This window comes from Rattus norvegicus, chromosome 3 (assembly GCF_036323735.1).
Source record: "Rattus norvegicus strain BN/NHsdMcwi chromosome 3, GRCr8, whole genome shotgun sequence".
NCBI lineage: Eukaryota > Metazoa > Chordata > Mammalia > Rodentia > Muridae > Rattus > Rattus norvegicus.
In genome coordinates this window covers 162,495,913-162,501,622 of record NC_086021.1, presented here as the reverse complement: position 1 = coordinate 162,501,622, position 5,710 = coordinate 162,495,913, and the positions used below count along the sequence as shown (strand labels likewise).

The 5,710-nt window shown below is 54.7% G+C and overlaps 1 long non-coding RNA gene across 2 annotated transcripts; it reads left to right on the top strand.

Moving 5' to 3' along the window:
• The first annotated feature begins 1,246 nt into the window (after positions 1 to 1,246).
• On the top strand, positions 1,247 to 4,802 carry LOC108350618 (uncharacterized). Of its 2 annotated transcripts, none has more exons than XR_001837468.3 (3): positions 1,247 to 2,079; positions 4,042 to 4,171; positions 4,644 to 4,802. It is a non-coding gene; the product is annotated as an uncharacterized LOC108350618 (long non-coding RNA). The 2 variants fall into 2 exon arrangements; XR_010065112.1 differs by having other exon boundaries at positions 1,247 to 3,316.
• Positions 4,803 to 5,710: the final 908 nt, after the last annotated feature.

Genomic DNA, 5,710 nt, shown 5'->3' with positions numbered 1-5,710 from the left:
GAACTGGAGTTACTCTCAGTCGTTAGCCGGTAAGTGGGTGCTTATGAACAGAACCCAGATCCTCTGCAAGAATAGCAGGTGCTCTTGATTACTGAGCCACCTTTTCGGCCCCAAGCACTCTTTTTAGTTTATTAATTAATTTACGTATTTGCTTCTTGCGTGCTTGCATATGTGTCTGAAGCACATGCGAACAGGTAAGACCCGGATCCCTTGGAGCTGGAGTTACAGATGGCTGTAAGCTACCTGATCTGTATTGGGTGCTCAGGAACTGAATCTGGGTCCTCTGAACAGCGAGTATTCTCAAGCACTGAGTAACTTCTCCAGCCACACCCCCCCCCACCACATACCATTATTTTTGGAGTGTGTGTGGCAGTGGTGGTGGGGTCAGGTCAGGGTTTCTCTGTGTAGTCCTGGCTGGCATGGATCTTTCTGTGTAGACAGGCTGACCTTGAACTCACAGAGCTCCTCCAGCCTCCTGAGTGTTGGAATTAAAAGGATTCACCATCACATCAGTTTTTTGGAGACAGGGTCTCTCACCATGTAGGCCAGCTGGCCTGGAACTGCCAGCTACATAGACCAGGCTATCCTCCCCAGTCTGCTCCAGAGGGCTGGGATTAAAGATATGTACCAGCACACCTGGTGCCAGGTACTCTTTGGTGCCTGTCCTGCCCCAACTCTTCTGTTACGCTGCCCTCATTGTCACCTGGGTGATTGTGAACCCTACACGTGGCTGGTGACTTGTGGCACTCCCTGACTCAGATGGCTGTAATTCAAGCTACAGCTCTCTGCGGCCAGCTCAGGACTCTCCTGCACTGGTACCCAGCTCTCTCTGCACACACTCAATAGACCTTATACTGTATGGCTAACAGACCTTAGCTAGGGGCAGCAGGACTCCACTACCCAGTGTCTGCTCTCCAGGAGCTGAGAAATAGCTGTCTGCTTTGGGCCTGGGGCTGGCTACAGCCTTAGTTTCTGATCTAAGATAGAAGAACTGGCAATCTGACTTGACAATTCCCAAGGGCCTTGTTTGTCTCCCCTTCCCCCCCTCCCCCATCCCCCATGCCCGTCCTCTGGCTTGTGTACCCAGTTGGCATAATGCGGAAGGGAAGGGTGTGGGGCTCTGTCCAGACCAGGGGACTGGCAAGAGGTTTGAGTTCTACTCTCTACTCTCCACTGCTACCCCTGTGATGGGCTTGCCTCTCCTCTCTCCACCTGGATAAATCACTTCATTCCAACAAGCCTCAGTTTCCCAGTCACGGAGAGACTTCCCTCCTCCTGTCCCAGTGGCCAGCTGCTGGAAGATAACCTGGAAGTCACTGGGGAGAATTATTGCCGTGACTGTACGTATGACACCTAAATGACATCGAGACCGAGATGCCCCCACGACAAAGGCTGGAGCCCTTGCGGTTTTCTCTGCTGAACAGACAGCCTCCCTGGGGTTGTCCAAGCACCAGCTTGAACTCTCCGTCAGCAGATATCCCCTGAGGGGCCCTGGACTATCTTAGTTAGGGTTTCTCTCGATGTAAAACACACGGCCAGAAAGCAACTTGGGGAGGAAAGGGTTTATGTCACCTCACAGATTATAGTCCATCACTGAGGGAAGTCAGGGCAGAAAGTTAGGGTGGAAACTGGATGCAGGGACTGGAACAGAAGTCATTCAGGGGTGCTGCTTACTGGCTTTCTCCTCACACTTAGCCTGCTTTCTTTTAACCCGGGACCACCTTTTCCGGGTGTGGCACTACTCACAATAAGGTAGGCCCGCTCACACCAATCATCTTCAAGAAATGTCCCACAAGGCAATCTGGTGGCAGTGTTTTCTCATTTGAGGTTCCCTCTTCCCAAACGACTCTAGCTTGTGTCAAGCTGACACAAGACTAGGTAGCATTGTGACCACGGGGAGGGGGAGGGGAGGACACGCAGCCTCTCTCTCCTACATCCTGTCCCTCTTCTTCTTCCTCTTCCTCTATGACCCACTACCCTGCCCTGCCACCTGCCCTACTTCCCCTGGGCCTGCTCCTGTCTCAGGAACTCCTAGATACTGGGATCCGGGCACACCTCCTCTGCCAAGTACCCTCCAAGGTCAGCCGTGCAGAGCACCGTGAGGCCAAGGGGAGGGAGAACAGTGGCCTTGTGCTCTGCAGCCTGCTGTCCCAGCTACTGTTCCAGAGCCCATGTGCTGCTGTGGTACACCCCACGCCCTTATCACAGGAAACCATCCCAGGGTCTCTTCCTTAGGCCATTCTGTCCTTCCCTCTGCTCTGACCTGTCCTTTCGCCCCTGTCAGGCCTTCTACAGGCTCCTGTCTTTCCTGCTGTCCCCAGACTGGGTGAGGAGGACGCCCCCCCTTCTCTTTAAGAGGGAATTTCTTAAGTCATAGCTGTGCAGGTCTGGAGGGGGCCGTGAGCCTGAAAGGCGAGAGCACCCCAGCTTCCCAGGTGCAGCGAGCCTAGCTGGGCGTCTGGCACCTTCTGCGCTCCTTAGATGCATGCTGGATAGTTGAATGGACACCCCTCACTACCCTCCACATGGCCACCCAGGGCAGTTAGGAGTCTGTGTGACTTCAAGCACAGCCAGACTGAGCTATATTTAGACAGCAGGGCCAGGGCGAGCTTCTGGGGCGGAGGAGGTGGCAGAGCCCTGCAGCGGGGCCCCAGGGGACTCCTCATGCAGTGGGACAGCCGCTGTGTGAGAGGCCAGAGTCATTACACTCCCACAGGCTCCCCTACCCGGGAAAGGCAGGGACAGTTTCCCTGGAGGCTCTCAGGCTGGCTTCAGAAGCAGCTCGAAAAATAAGAGCGGGTCTGGTTGGTCAGTTCTGACGCTGGGCCAGGCTGAGGGCAGGAGTTTGGGGGCTCCTTCGGTCAGTTCCTGTTCTGTCGGCTTGTCTTCCCTCCCTTCCTCTTCAGTGGGCACCTAGCCAGGCTAGCTGGGTGTGGCCAGTGGGCAGCCCAGGAGGGCTTCTCCTAGCCTTGGTCACCAGCTAGCTACCCAGCTCTGGGGCGGGCAGGAGGCAGGATGGATGTTCGCAATAATTACCCAGCTGCAGCTTCCTCAGAGCGGCAGCCATAGCAACGGGGCTGGCGCCCCAGCCGCGGCCAAGGGGCAGGGGGAGACATGGGCGCCTTGGGAAGGTCGGGGCGGGTGGCATGAGCCCTAGGCACAGCCCCCAGCTCCCTCTGTTGGCACTCTCACGGGCTCATTCGTCTCTGGGGGCGGGGGAGGAGGCTTTGTCAGCACCAGGAGGCTGGCATAGCCCAGGGGAGTCTCAGGGGAAGCGCCATTCCCCTTGCCAGGACCTGTGGGACAGTGAAAGCAGGTATGGGGGCGGGCGGGTGTGCCTAGACTTCCAGTACTTAGAGTTCAACTGGGCCGGTGCATGGCCCCCCTCTTCAGCTGCTAGCCACAGACCCAGGACGCCAAATGTAACGACCAACAATGCCATCCCTCTCTCCAGGACTGCTACACCCTGTGGCTGCTGGAGCTCCCTTAGGAACTGATGTTTATGGCTCAGACGCCCAGGTCCTCTCAAGGATTGGCAGGATTGGCTCTGCTTGGGCTTTTTTTTGTTTTTGTTTTTTTGTTTTTTTCCTGTGAGGGAGGGCCTTGGGACCACCAAATCACCTCACCCACTTTATTGTAGGAGGGCCCGCCTCCTTCCTTCCCTCCTGTGGAAGTTGGACTAGTGGGGACTGTTTGTGCTCATTTTATAGGCAGGAGAATGGAGGCCAGAGAGATGCTCTTGATTCATCCCAGGAGTCCCGGTCTCCGCAGGGCTGCGGAGCCGCTTGTCCCTCCAAGCTCTCTGGTTGTGCTGTGCATTGGTCAGCCAGGAGTTGGGACTCTGACCTCAGGGGGTTGAGTCAACTTCTCTGATCTTTGGTTTCTTCTTTGAAAGACTAGGGGTGGAGCAGGATGTGTCCCTGTAGACCGTGCAGGGCTTAAAGAAAGAAAGCAGAGCGAGGAGTATGGCACCTGGCTCGTGGGAAGTGTGAGCCAGTGTTACAGCTAGAGAGGTGTCTTTTCGTATTGTTGTTCCAACAGGGGGAGGCGAGCAGACCTTGATGTTTACCGAGGCCCCTTTGGCTCTGCCGGCTCCCTAAGGTTTTTCTGGGCTCATGCCAGCTGGGCCGGGCAGGCTCTGGGACGTGGGAATTCACAGCCCAGTGAGGAGGTGGGTGCTAATAGGCTAATCCCAGGAGTCCCAAGTCTTCCGAGTCGCACCACCGGTCTGAGGCATAGACGGGAGGGAGCAGAAAGAGGTGCGAACAGGCCCGAAATGGAGCCCTGGGTGGGGCAGGGTCCTGGAAGTTTGCAGGGACTAATGTCACCCCTGTGGGGGTGAGGGCTAGAAAAATCAGAAGAACATTTTAGAATAGAGAGTCCCTGGAGGATCTGAAGAGGGGGCAGGGTTTGGGGGCATAGGGAGACTTAGCTTGGGCTGGTTCGTGGGTCTTCAAGACCCTGAGCTCTAGAGCGTGACTCTGAAGTGCGCCTAGCTCTGTCCTGGTGGGGTTTTGTCTACTTGACACACAGAGTTATCTGGAAAGAGGGCGCTCAGCTGAGAAAATGACTCACCAGATTGGCCTGCCAGTGATCTCATGCGATCCTACAGGACATTTTTTTTAACCCCGTCCCCTGGGCAGGTGGTCCGGAGGTGTGTGAGAAACAAGAAAGCTACAAGGAGTAAGCCACAAGCAGCACTGCCCCATGGCTTCTGCTTCCTCTAGTTCTCCCTCTGACTTCTCTTCATGATGGACTGTGATCTGGACATGTAACCTGAAATAAAGCCTTTTCCTCCCCAAGTCATTTATGGTCATTTTTTTTTTGTCATAGCAATAGAAACCCCAGCCAAGACAGGCCTGGCATGTGTTATGAGTGAATGAGTGAATGACTTAATGATGGAGAGCCATCTTCTGCCCTAGCCCAGCACTCATGCCCTCTCTCTGCCTCCTCCTTTCCTCAGACTCTCTCCCAGGCACCCTAGCCTTCCTGACCGGCTTAGTCTAGTCATTTTATCAGTCACCTCCTCTGGGAGCCCACCGTATGAGGTGAAGGATCAGGAAGTAAATGGAAAAACCCCAGCTCAGCAAGCTTGCCACTGTGTGAGGAGAACATCCTCAGGAAGGAAAGCACACACCAGGCCAGTCAGGACACCACTGGAGAGTGGCGTTGAAGGATCAATAGGAGTGGTGTTGAAGGACCAGGCTGCTGAGCTGGAGGACAGCCCAGCAGGGTGTGCCATAGAGGAAGGTAGCAAATGTATTGAACTCCGACACTATGTCTGGCCAGTGTTCTGTGTACGCTGGTGAGAACTTTTTCATTGAAGTCCCATGCCTTTTTCTCCTCTTCCTCTTCTTCCTCTTTCTCTTCCTCTTTTTCCACCTCCCCCTCTCCTCCCCTCTTTCTAGAGTTTAGCCCTGCTAGACTCAAATTCATGGATGATCCTTCCACCCCAGCCTTCCAAGTGTCTCCAGCACCAGCATAATTCACTTTTATTGAAGGATTGAGGCCCAGATGTTAAGTGACTTGTCCAAGGTCACACCATGCAAACACCAACATCTGTGCTTTCAAATTGAACAGACATTAGTACAGGCTAAGCTGGACCATGGAAGTCTAGGAATCAGTACCCGGTCCTGGGAGAGCCACACTGACGTAGGGAAGGTGGCTGGGATGGTCCAGGCCAGCTTGGAGGCGGTTGTAATAGTATATA